Raw genomic sequence first — 14,364 nt, 5'->3', positions numbered from 1 at the left:
CTAACTATACAAAGGACTTTCACATCTGTTAGCTCACATGGTATTCTTCACACTTAGACTTTCCCTATACAGCCATCATTTAGTAACCTCTCCTCATTTAAGGTTCACTTAATCCAAACATATTACACATTGTGGATCTTGGTAGCAGGTACCATGTCATTCTCCCATCTTTCTCAAGGAATTCTAGTACTTAGCTTATAGTATTCCTTTTCACTACAACTCTGACCCAGGGTATATCAATCTGTATGTTCCCTCCAGCATTTTAGTTTTCCACTTTCCCAATCTCAGCTCCTGTAATCTCTGTCTCAACACACAAGAAAAGGTTAAATCCTTGCTCTCACTGTCACCCATATGTGTTCCACTTCCATGATTGAGAACTCTGAAATACTTTTATCCAACTGTTACCAAGCATTCAAACATCTAATGATTCAAATATCAAAACTGTATCCTTAGCATGACCTCTCTAATCAGGCCATTCCTCAGAATTATCATATGTCAGTAATTTTTTAACTTTTTGGTCCCAGGAATCCTTTGCTCTTAAAAATTATCTACAGAGCTTTTGTGTATCCAGATTATATTGAAATTCACTGTTTTCAGAATTAAAATTTCTCAGTATTATAATGCAAAGTTTTGACTTCCTCTGTACTTTGTCTTGTGCACCCCAGGAGTCCCCAGACCATATTTTGAGGACCACTATCTTAAAAACCTCTGCTCTGTTTCCTTCCCATTTTCAACCATAGAACAAACTAGTTTGATGTTAACACTTTCTTAAATTCAATAGCCTTTACTCATATCTCACAATTACTATCACCATCTGCCTCCTCTGTGATTACATCCTTCTGAACAGCAGAAGTCACTCAACTGTTTTAACCTAATTTGTTACATATTTCATTTCACCTGTTGAAAAATGCAATCTTTGCACTCATCTCTGATTAATGTGATCATCTCCAAAGAGGGAAGAATCCCAGCCTCCTGACCTTTAGGTAGAGTATAATCAGAGGCATCCATGCCCATTTACACACCCAGTAACCAATAGTGGACTATCTCCAACATAATTACACCCATCTGTCACCAATTATTGCTGCACTCCCCCTACCTTTATCCCTACTCCTGTGTTATCTTCCCATCTTTGTGGGCCAGGCTAAAGTCCCTAAGAGCAGTCATAAACTGAGGCAAGGACTCAAGTAGCTGCATACATGCCATTGGGATAATTTTTTTAATTTTAATTTCATTGTGATGCAAAACTCACTTCCTTATTGGTTGGTGTAAGAATATATTCATATGAAACCAAAGCTCCAAAATAAAACAATATTTAGATGTGAAATGTATGCTTTGATCCATATCTGTCCAACTGCCAACAGTTCTTTCTCTGGAAGTGGATAACATTCCCCTTAAGGATTCTCCCAAATTACATTAATGAGAGTAGCCAAGTTTGATCATCATACAATATTGCTGTTAATGATGATAATCCATCTTCAGAGTATTATAAGTGTTAAAACTAATGACTTGGCTAAATATATGAAAATTATAAATCTTTTATTTACAAAAGAGGTGGAAAGGATGAAAGTAGAGAAATATAAAAGGGTAGAGAAGGCCTTAACCTATCTATCTAACTAAAATATTGTTCCAATGCTTGGCTCAGCCAGAACTTGTTAACCTTCAGTGGGAATTAAACTCCAGAAGACAGGAAGGGAAAGCCAGCTATCCACTCACCCTAGTTCCCTCCAAGAGGCAGGTCAAGACAATGACTAGAGCTAAAGGTGATTCCTGAGGCTTAACTTTTTTTCCTTGAGCTGACCTTCTTCCATAAGCAGAATTCCTTCTTGAAGTCCAAGTCCTTCTTGAAGCCAACTTCCTTCTTGGGGTCGACTTTCTTAGCCCCAGAAATTCAAGACCTTTTATAGTGGCTCTTTGTCTCTTCCCCTCTTCACAGGGAACAATCACAGCTTTCAAATTGTCTAGCACTGCCCACGGGGCAGTGTTTGTGGGAACCAGTTCACACCTTCTGGAGAGGGGAATATTCATCAAAAGGGTTCACAGTTTCTGAGAATGCAAACTCTTAAAAGAATTCACAAGTTTCTGACTTGGAGTTAGAAAAAAGGGTGGAGCTCTCCGAGTATCTTGTTGGCTTCTCACCTAGCATTAAGTAGGGTGTGAATTCACTAAGTGGTTTACAAGCTCCTCCACCTAGTTCAATCTTGTGTTGATTCAATCAAAAGGTAGAGGAAGGAGTTAATCCTGCCTTCACAATCTAGTGAGGTACCTAAATTAGTGTTAACCCAGGATAGACATTAGAGTAAAGAACTCTCTTTCACAGTATCCACTCTTTGCTCTGCAGAACACCTTGTGGCTGAGTGTACTCTGCATTCCTGGGCAGTGATGATAAACTATAAGACCGAACCCTTTTTCCAGTTACATTCGGATTGGCAAGCTTGGATCAGTTGTGATTTTCATTACAGATCTTACTACTTTACCATTCTACCCCAATCTCATCTTCCACTTCCATATTTCCATCAAAGGTACTACCATTCTTCCAATCACTCATTCCCACCCCTTGTGTTATCCTTGTCCCCTCACTCTCACTCTCCCTCACCCTATATCCAAACAGCTGCCAATTGATATTCTTTCTATATTCACAATATATCTCACATCCATCTTCTGCAGATCATCACTTCTAATCTGGATCTGAAATGATCTAATTTGGTCCCCTCCCCTTAATTCTCTCCTTACTCTAATCCATCCTCCACAATTTATCTGAGTGGTTTTCCTCAAGCTCAAGTCTCACCATGCCATTGCACTATTCAGTAAATTCCAGTGGCTCCCTAAAGATCTTAGGATCAAAATAAATTCCTGTTTTGCATTTAGAACACTTCACAACCTGGCCTCAACCTAACTTTCTAGCTTTGTTATGTAACTCTTTGCATTTAAGATACGCCAAATTACCTTCTAATAATTCCTCACAATCATAAAAATATATATAAAATTCAGATGATGTGGGCCAATATATAAATATAACTCGTGGCATAAATCTGATCTAGGAACTGGCCCACTTCTATCCAAGGAAGACTTTGATTTAAACCTCTTTGCAAAGCAAGAGAAGGGGTTGGTGCTTGCTCCTTTCCCCACTTATCCATCACTATACCTCAAATATTGAATGTCTGGTAGAATACATTGAAAACTGAGATAAATTCCACTTTACCTAATTGATCTCAAGAGAAATACAACACTTAACTATTACTAGCTTAGCTCCCTTCCAGCAAACACTGATTGCACAAAAAAAAAATCATGAAAAACCTCTTTATTAAAGTAAGCAGTAAATAGAAATTGATTCTAACTATCCACAACCATATTTTAAATGCTCTAAATCACAAATAATAGACAAAATGCAAATTAAATCAGCTCTGGGGTTCTACATTATACCCATCAAATTGGTAAAGATGATAGAAAAAAAGAAAAAAATTTGGAAGGGCTACTAGAAAAGACACTAATGAATTTTTGATAGAGCTATGAATGTCTCTAGCCCTATGATGGTGAACCTATGGCATGTGTCAGCATTGACACACATATGCATTTCTGATGACATGCGGCTGCATGCAGGCTCAGAGGGGCTGCTCCATGAGCTGGGCAAGGGGACGGAGGGCCAGTGGCATGCCAGGCAGCTGGGGCATGGGAGTCTCCTGCAGGGATGGGGAGAAGAAGCCATGTGGAAGGAGTGTTGTGATTTTTAGATTTTCTCCATCTTGCTTAGTCTAGCACCCAGGAATTTGCACACCCACACTAAACTGGCATGTGATAGCAAATGACAAATCAGAAATAACTGCCTGTTCCCTGGGCTGTCCTAAGCCAAGCTTGAGCCACCATTGGCACACGTGAGATGCAGGAAGTGATGTAGAGAATTGCCTTTGGAGTTCTCATGACTTCCTGTGGAGAGAGCTAGACACCAGTTCAATCCTGGAACTCGAGCTTGGAGGAGCTCCCACAGACAGCTTTCCTTCAATTGGTCACGTGAGTAAAAGGACTGACTACCCTTTTCCTTGGCTCTCAGGGGAAGGCCGCCCTTGGCCAAAGCCTTGAACACCTGCCTGGCTCAGCCTGACGTGGTTTGAGTTAATTCTCTCTCTCCTTCTCTCTCTCTCTCTGTCTCTGTCTGTCTGTCTGTCTGTCTGTCTGTCTGTCTGTCTGTCTGTCTGTCTCTCTCTCTCTCTCTCTCTCTCTCTCTGTCTCTCTCTCTCTCTGTCTCTCTCTCTGTCTCTCTGTCTCTCTCTCTTTTAATTTCTTCCTCCTAGTGTAATTAAATCACTATAAAATTCCATTCTGACTTCAGTGTTTCATTTAGGATTTAAGAAATTAAATCCTTGGATACCAATAAATATTATATTCAGTCTCAACCATAAATTTAACCTTTACAGTGGGTGCAGGCTGGTAGACTGGTGGGCAGCAGCTGCTGCTCTCATGGCACCCCCCTGGGCCAGCCGGCTGGGGAGGGATAGGGATAGGGTGGGACTGGGCCAAGCCTGTGGAAGACTGGGCAGGGCTCCAGCTCACATGCAAAGGAAGAGTGCCTGGAACCCATTACCAGACACTTTTAGCACCCTGAAAAATATAATAATGGCTTTACTTACAATTTTCCCCTCAACATACTTATTCTTGTCCTCTACCACCTTATTCTCAGTGTTAAATAATATCAAAACCAACAAAAGAAGGGGCAAAGCTCAGAGGATTGAGAGCCAGGCCTAGAGATGGGAGGTCCTAGGTCCACATCTGGCCTCAGACACTTCCCCGCTGTATGACCCCGGGCAAGTCACTGAATCCCCATTGCCTAGCCCTTACTGCTCTTCTGCCTTGGAACTAATACACAGTATTGATTCCAATATGGAAGGTAAAGGTTTAAAAAAACAACAACAACAAAAGAAACAGATTGACAGATGAAGTTAGTGCTTCCTTGGATTTGAAGTCTACAAAATATCAACCTTCAATTGGAGATTTAGACAATGAAATTCAGCAACAAAAAAGTCACTAATAGGCAGGTTAGTTAAAGAATTCCTCCTCCTCCTCACTTATCTTAGTTCATGGCACCCCATACAAGTTAAATAATATCAAGACCAACAAAAGAAACCGACTGACAGATGAACAACGAAGTCACTAAGCAGTAAGTTAAACAATTAGTTTTTGGTTTATTACATACAGTTATATGTTGTAATTATACATTTTTGTTAAACTCTAAATATAGCATAATTATGGGTTGTTTTTTTTGAAGTGACACACCACCCAAGTTTTGCTCAGTTTTATGGTGAATTTTGACACACCAAGCTCAAAAGGTTGCCCATCACTGTTCTAGCCATTCTAAAAAGCAATTTGGAACTATGGTCAAAAAAGTCACTAAACTACATTTACCCTTTGACACAGTTATACTACTAGGCAAAAGAAAGAATAAAAAGACCCATATGTTTTTGCATCAGCTAACCTACATTGTTTTGAGGACGTTTCCTCATCCAGACATCCACTCAGACAATTCAGAATTCTTTTAAAGAATCCCAAGACATACCAATTAATAATTTGTAAAGATAACTTAATACATCTATCTTTCATAGTATCTGCTAAATACAGATTAATGTGACTAAAACCAAACACATTCACCAAATTCATAACCCCTTTCAAAACTTCTCTTCATTATATATCCAATGCTTCCAGTTATTTTTCCTCAAAAACCAAATCTAAACATTGTATAATGCTTTTAATTATATATTGGCAGCAAATTATTTTGCTCTTACTTTCACTTCACTACCTCTGAGGTCAAACATTGGGTCAAATCCTAGATTATAATTCTCTTACGCCTACACCATTGACCTCTGAGAGTCTCCAACCAATGCTCTATCCAAAAATTAATTAAAATGAAAAAATTTTCAAGGACTAATATCTCCTCTACAATATGATCAAGTTTGCTATATCCTGATGTCCTAAGGAAAAAGTTTGACCTCTACAGCCTTTAGTATAATAGTCAAAAATGGATGACATTAAGTGTTCTTCAGTGTGCGATAATTGCTAACTGATGTTTTTGCCATTTTACAGAAAGCTAGAATGACCAAATAATTAAAATCTAAATGGGGTTTAAAAAGATGATCCTTAAATGTGGGCAATATTTAGGATTTTGGGTAATGAACAGAATGAATGAGATTGTAAATCCAATTGGTAGGAAAGGGTAAAATATAGTCTCCTGCCTGCCTCTAGATTGGCTTCTGTATAATGCTCCTCATTAAGTTTGCAGAACTGAAACTCTTCTGCATTTCCTTTCTATTCTGGCAATGGAATGATCATTATAAAGTGATTAATTTTTTTGCCCTGAAAAACTTAGGAAAGCTTTATCTTCATAGACTTAGGACTGCTTGATGGGATAATGTGGTTTGATTTTAAGATGCTTAGATTGTTCTCATATATTTTCTGTCAACCAGATTTATTGTCATGAAGTGAACCATGGACTTCTTTTAATTCAGTTCAATACACATTAAGCACTTGATATCTCTATTGTATTGTTTTAGATAGTGAGGATCTAAATATAAAAAAAGAAATAACCCTTGCCTTCAACAAGCTTATATTCTACTAGGAATCCAACATGTAAACAGAGAAGCAAATCTAAAAATGTTAAGGCTTCTACTGGGCAGTGATACCTGAGCTAAACCCTAAAGAAAGATAATAGTAGGTGGAGGTAATGTGCAGTGCATTGCAGGCATGACAGCAGCCTGTGCACAGAAGCAGGAGATAGAATACTGAATTCAGGAAATGGCCAAGGAGCCTGTTTGGCTAGAACATAAAGTGACTGAAGAGGAGTAATGTGAAATTAGCCTGAAAAGGTAAGCTGAAGCAAATTATCAAGGGCTTTTAAACTAAAGAAACTGTGTTTTATCATGAAGGAATGGTGCCCAATCAACCAACCAGAATTTATTAAGTGTTTACTATGTGCTAGCCACTGCCCCAGATAGTAGTGATACAAAGTGAAAGCAAATAGAATCTTGCCTTCAAGGAATTTATGTTCTGGCCAAGGAGAAAATATGTGCATATAAAGATATATAGAGAACACATAAACCACTCATGCAAAGTAACCTTGATGAGGAAGGCAAGTTTTTTCATTTTAATTTTTATCATATACTTAATAACCACTACCACCACAAAAACATTTAACTAAACAAATGCAAAAAAAAGTGTGTAAAGCAACAAACTTCATATTGTATACAATTTGCTTAAAAATACATAAATTACATATGTATACTAATATAGACATCTGCTTTTGAGTTCCCTTTGAATTTATTTTACTTGGATACTTTTTCTTGATTTTGTTGCTTTTTTTAGTATAATCATGGTATGCATTATTCTTATTCCTTTTTTCTTTTCTTTTCATCTCTTCATATAGTTTCCTTATTTTCTTTATATTTCCAAAGTTTGTCATTTCTAGTAACCTAATACAATCCATTATCAATTGTCAGAGTTTATTAAGCCATTTCTCCCAATAATTGCATTTGTGATGTTTCTAGTTATCTTATCATAACAAAGTTCCATGAATATTCTCATAAAAAACACAGCTTTTTAACCTCTCAATAATGCCCTCAGGACCTAACCTTAGTAATGTGATCTCTAGGTCAATAAATATAAATAGCTTTACAATTCTTAATGTGCATTTCCATTTTTTAAAAAATTACAATTGCTCTAGGAATGTAACATTGGACCTATTTCTCCATTTTAATATCAAAATTTAATCACTTCAGCCCTTCTGGTTCTCAGTTGACATATATTACCAGGACCATATTTTTCTAGATTAGTCCTCAGGCAGCAGACACAATCTGTTGCCAAGATCAAAGTCTTTCCAAACCAAATGTTTCCAGCTTGGTCATACCCAATGGAACTTTATTTATATTCCGTGTTATAGTTATTAGCTGTGCATTTCCATCTACTCCATTCCTCCTCAGTATTTGTCTCCATCTTCCTTTCTTTCTGTCCTATTCCTCTTCAGATGTCCAATTTCCTTTGACCAATACCTCTCCTATCACATCCCTTCCCAAAAATCCTCCTTTATCTTCTCCCCTTGCCCTCCTAATTCCAAAGTGACCCACCACTCCAAAGGTCACTCCCTTATCCCTTCTTTACCTTTTAATTCTCATTCTGCCCACCCTTCCAAAAGTCCCTTCCTTATTCCCCAACTGCACCCTCCTACTTTTTTTTTAATTTTATTTGGTCAATTTCAAACATTATTCCTTGGTTACAAAAATCATATTCTATTCCTCCTTCCCCTCCCCCCACCATTCCTATTGCCAATGTGCAATTCCACTGGCTATTACATTTGTCTTTGATCAGAACCTATTTCCATGCTGTTGATGTTTGCACTAGGATGTTCCTTTAGTGTCTATATCCCTAATCATATACCCCTCAACCCATGTAGTCAAGCAGTTGTTTTTCTTCTGTGTTTCTACTCCCACAGTTTTTCCTCTGAATGTGAATAGTGTTCCTTCTCATAGATCCCTGCAAGTTGTTCAGGATCACTGCATTGTCACTAATGGAGAAGTCCATTACATTCGATTGTACCACAGTATATCAGTCTCTGTGTACAATGTTTTCCTGGTTCTACTCCTCTCACTCTGCATCAATTCCTGGAGGTTGTTCCAGTCCCCATGGAATTCCTCCACTTTATTATTCCTTTGAACACAATATTCCATCACCAACAGATACCACAATTTGTTCAGCCATTCCCCAGTTGAAGGACATCCACTCATTTTCCAATTTTTTGCCACCACAAAGAGCACAGCTATGAATATTCTTGTATATGTTTTTTTTTCCTTATTATCTTTTTGAGGTACAAAACCAGCAGTGCTGTGGCTGGATCAAAGGGCAGATAGTCTTTTAGTGCCCTTTGGGCATAGTTCCAAATTGCCCTCCAGAATGGTTAGATCAATTCACAACTCAACCAGAAATGCATTACTGTCCTGACTTTGCCACATCCCCTCCAGCATTCATTACTTTCCTTTGCTGTCATGTTAGCCAATCTGCTAGGTGTGAGGTGATACCTCAGAGTTGTTTTGATTTGCATTTCTCTGATTATAAGAGATTTAGAACACTTTTTCATGAGCTTTTTAATCCAGATGACTTATCTTAGTTTTTAAGTTCTTTTCCCATTTGTCTTGAGCCTCTCTTAATTGGGTTTTGAATTGCATTTTGAGTTCTTCCAAAGCCTGTATCCAATTCGCTGGGATTGCTGATTTATTGTTTGATGATCCCTCCTCCTCTGTTCCATTTGCTATTTGTTCATTGCCTGTATAGAAGCTGTCTATTGTAATTTCTTTCTTCTTTTTCTGTTGTTTGCTCATATTTTCCCCTTCTTTACTCCCCGTATTTGTCTGTGCTCTTGATCCTCTAAGTTTTTTGGTTTGGGGGGGTTTCTGTCAGTCTCCCCTCTTGGAGCTTGGACAAAAGATCTTTCTGTGCAGTCTGTGGGGGATGGATGTTGGAGTTTGAGCTTCCCTGTCCTCTGGAGGCTTTGATGGGATTAAAGTTCAGCTGGGTTGGGTTGAATGTGCCCTGAGGCCATAACCTCCTGGAAGGCTCGAGCAATATGGAGGGTCTCAGCCTCTGAGACCAGACTCCCTGCTCTTCGCTCCCTCTCCAGCTCTTTCCCCACCTCCTGTGTTTGATGCTCTGAGCTTGGCACAGCCCTGCCCACTGGAGGCTTAGTGCTCTAGGTGGGATGAGGAGGGTCCTGGGACCTTCATTCTGCATTCCCCTTAAACCCGACAGTTCTCGAATTCTGGCTTTTGGGGGGCATACCTTTTGGATTGAGTCCAGCAGGAGGGTTGGCTCTGTCTTGTGGTTAGGTTTGATTTTCAGTCCCCTAGGAGCATTTAGTTTGTGATTGGTAAGGAAGGGTATTCAGAGGTCTGAACTTTTGCTGCTTCTATGCCATCATCTTGACTCCACCTCCCTCTAATACCAAAGTGAATATAATTTTTGAGTTACCAATAACATTTTCCCCATATATTAATATTTATATATATATATCTAATTGTAGCCCTTAAGGAAGAAAGTTTGACTAAAAACACATACACACACATACCCCTTTCCCTCTCTTTCTTATTTACCTTTTCATGTTTTTCTTGCTCTTTGTGTTTGGGTATCAAATGTTCCACTTACTTCTGGTCTTTTCTATACAAATACTTGGAAATCTATTTTGTTGAATGCCCATACTTTCCCCTAGAAGTATAGAGTCAGTTTTAATGGCTAAGTGATCCTTGGTTGAAGACCCAATTCTTTTGCCTTTCTGAAAATCATGTTCCAGGCCTTGTGGTCCTTTAGTGTCGAAGCTGCCAGGTCTTGTGTGATCCTGATTGGTGCTCCTTTTTTATCTGAATTGTCTCTTTTTGGCTTCTTGTAGAATTTTCTCCTCAGCTTGAAAGCTTTGGAATTTGGCAATTACATTCCCGGGAGTTGTCTTTTGGGGATTTAGTGTAGAGGGTGTTCTATGAACTCTTTCAATGTCTCTTTTGCCCCCTTGTTTAAGGACATCAGGACAATTTTCTTGGATGATTTCTTGTAGTATGATGTCAAGATTTCTGCATATTTCTGGATTTTCAGGTAGACCAATGATTCTCAAATTGTCTCTCCTTGCTCTGTTTTATGTTTTCTTCTATTTTGTCAGTCTTTTGACTTTGCTTTATTAATTCTTGCTGTTTTGCAAGATCATTGTCTTCCAGTTGCCTAATTCTGGTCTTTAAAGACTGGTTTTCCTTTTCAGTTTGGTCTCTCCTGCCTTTTGTGGCTTCCAGCTGTTTGTCCAATTGGGAGTTCGTGTCCTTTAAACTATTGTTTTCTCTTTGAACTATTTCCCACATTTCTTGCCAGAAGTCTTCCATCTTTCTTATAAACTCCAATTTAAATTCTTCAAGAGCTTGTGGACAATTTCCATTTTTTTTTTCCGGAAAGTTTTGGGCTTATTTGAATTTCCTCCTTTATTTCCTCCATAGCCTGGGTTTTTCCTCCATAAAAATTTTCCAGGTTCAACCCCTCTTGTTGTTGTTGTTGTTTGTTTGTTTTTGGTGGAGGGAGGTTGTAGCTCCTGGGCACAATTTGCCATCACTGTGGAGGTTTTTCCCTTCCCTTTTTAGTCAGAAATCTGAATGATATGGGCAGGTTCTCTGTGTATGGAGTTAAGGAGCAAGGATTTTGCCTGAGGCAAGCTCTCGAATCTCTTCCACTTCTGCTGTTTGCTGCCCTTCTCTGTGTTATCTTCCCTCGAGCACCCATGGTCTGTGCTCTTCAGCCTGCTGGGGTTTCAGGTGTAGCTGCTCTCCGGTTGTCTTAGTCAGCTCCCAAGGACCTAGAGGTGTCCCTTACTCACTCTAGAGGTGCCCTTCACTCACTCACTGATTCTGGAGAAAGCTGTCTCTGATTCTGGCTCCATGGGTGGGGTGGGGGAGGGTAGATCAACTTACATTTTGGTGGGAGCTTCTTCACCCCCTTATAGTGTAGAAATGCCCAAATCCCACTTACCTTCAATGCTGCATCCTACTGTAGAGTCCCTTTGTTCTTATGAATTTGGGTGGGTTTTTTTTTTTGGTCTTTTGAGGTAGTCTATATCGGTGGGTGTTGAGGAGAGGAGGAGTCTTGCGTCTAGACTGTTGCTATGTTTACCCGGAAGTCTGCCCTCCTACTTTTTGACTCCCCCATCCCCTCATCCCACACCCCTTACCTCTTGATATGAATTCCCCTTTAGTTATTCATCCCTTCTCTTACTTTTCTTATGCCCTTGTCCTCTTTCCTCTTAAACCACCCTTCCTTCTTTTATTCTCTTGGCCCCCCAAGGGGACTCCCAATCCTTTCCTTATCCCTCCCCCCTTCCCTCCTGCTTCTTTGTATGTTAAGAAAATGTTTCCCTTTCTATTTGTGCATGTTGTTCTCTCTTTTTCCCAGATCTGGTACAATTTGAGTTCTCATACTCCTAGGACTCCCTTCCCTCATCCTTTTTTTCCACAGCAGTTTCTTCACTCATTCCTCCTTTATATGAGATAGTCATTCCATTGTGCCTTCTCCTCCTGTTTCTATTCCACTACCATTTTGGCTCATTTTGTTCCATTCCCTGTCTTTCATCTATACCCACCCCTTCAAAATAGTTGGGCAATAATGCCATTCCCAGGGGGAACAGATGGCATTTTCCATGCAGGAATCGAGTAATTTGATCTTTTGGATTGCTTATCATTAGTTTAATAATTACCTTTGTACATTTCTTATAGATCAAATATTTGCTGTGTTCTAGATTTTTTTCTCCAAGAATGGTTGAAATTTCTTTAGTTCATTAAATATAATTTTTTTCTATTATAATTATGTTTATCTTTTCCAGATATGTTATTCTTGGTAGTAAGCCTAGTTCTTTAACTCTGTGAGATCCTGTAATCCATGTCCTTCAGTCTTTTATTGGTGAGGCTACTAAGTCTTATGTTATTCTAACTGTAGCTCCATAGTATTTAAGTTGGTTTTTTCTTGTTGCTTTTATTATTTCCTTAACCTGACGGACATAGAATTTAGTAATGTTCCTGTACATTTTCATCTTTGGGGTTTTTTTGAGGTGCTGATTGGTGGATTCTTTCCATTTTTATTTTGCCTTCTGTTTCTGGACAGTTTTCCTTGATTATTTCTTGGATTGTGGCATCTAAACTCTTTATTATAACTCTCTGGGAGTCCAACTATTCTTATATTAAAGTGATGGCAAACCTCTGGAACATTACCAAGAAGAGCACACAGAGTCTTCTCTGTGGACATGCCTGCAGTTACCTGCCAGAATTCATTACTAGAAAGCCAGAGGGACTCAGGGTGGAGTTGTACCCTCCCCCTCTCCACACACCTAAGGATATTCCTCACTTCCCCCACCCCTCTACCCAGCAACCCAATGGGAGTGCTTCCTCCTTTCCCTGTCTAGGGTAAGGCACTAGGGGAGTGGGACTCACATGCTGCATAAGGGTGAAGCACAGATGGCAGTCTGTTATGTCTGTGGAGAAAATGATTCCCATGGTGGGACTGGAAAGGAGCTAGGTTTGAGAGAAGCATAATTCACAGTATGGCACATAGTTGGCATAGGAGGGCAGCAGAGCTGGAAGGGAGCAGAGTGCTGGGGCCACTCCCCTCCCTTTTTCTACATGCACCTCTCATAATCCACCCTTCTGCCCAGCAGCCCAATGGGAGTACTTTCTCTCTCCCCTGCCTAGGTAAGAAGTCAGGGGGAAAGGGAGCCTGCACTTGGTCTCTAAAAGGTTCACCATCACTGTTATATTGTCTTTCCTTAATCTATTTTCCAGATCAGCTTTTTTTTTTGTAATAAAATGTTTGTTCTGTTCTTGCCCCCAGGGCCTACACCATTGGGACTGAGGCCAGGGAAGTCAGAAACCTTTTCCCCTAGTTATCCTTAGCTATTCAGCTACACTCCAGACTCCTATCTGTTTTTGACACTTTTAGTATTGATTTTATGAAGTTATTTTTAGTTGTTTGTGGGGGGTTCTAAGAGGGCAAGAAAGCTTCAGACCCTATTTTACCATCTTTCCCAGTAGGAGGAAGGTTTTTAAAAATTTTTGATCAGGAAAGCAGAGTGGTCAAATATGTACTTTAAGAATATTAATTTGGCAGTGTTGTGGAGGATTGGATAGAGGAGAAATTAGACTCAAGGGAACTAATGTAGTAGTGCAAGGAAATGTTCTAAAGCCATTAACTTGGGTGGTGGCCATATAAGTAGAAAGAACAAAAAGATGTTATTGGTAGACTTAGCAAAATTTATATACTGAAGGTGAGGGAAAAGGACAAATTAAATAACACTAAAGTTGAAACTCATGTTTGGAAGGACAGTTTTGTCCTAAAGAGAAATAAATAAGTTTGGAGCAGGGAAGAAGATAATAAGTTTTCTTTTGGACACATCGAGTTTGAGATCCAGGTAAAGAAGCTCAGTAGGTACCTAGTAATGAAGAATTAGAATTCAAGAGAGATTGGGAATAGATGTATAGATATGGGAGTCACCTTCATCGAAATGAAAACTGAATCCAAATCACCAAAGAAGCCAAGAAAAAAATGAATAAAAGAAAGATATGAATAGGGGCAGCTAGCTGAATCAGTGGCTAAAGAGTCAGACCTGGAGTCAGGAGGACCTAGGTTCACATCTGACCTCAGATACTTCCTAGCAATGTGACCCTGAGCGAGTTACTTAAACATGATTGCCTAGCCCTTACCATTCTTCTGCCTTAAAAGTGATACTATCAATTCTAAAACAGAAATGGGGTTTTAAAAATGCTAGGAACAGAGTTGTTTTGGAAAACACTAATGATTGGGGACATGATTGCTGACTCATCA

This window comes from Monodelphis domestica, chromosome 1 (assembly GCF_027887165.1).
Source record: "Monodelphis domestica isolate mMonDom1 chromosome 1, mMonDom1.pri, whole genome shotgun sequence".
Classification (NCBI taxonomy): domain Eukaryota; kingdom Metazoa; phylum Chordata; class Mammalia; order Didelphimorphia; family Didelphidae; genus Monodelphis; species Monodelphis domestica.
Note: the sequence above shows the minus strand (reverse complement) of the source record.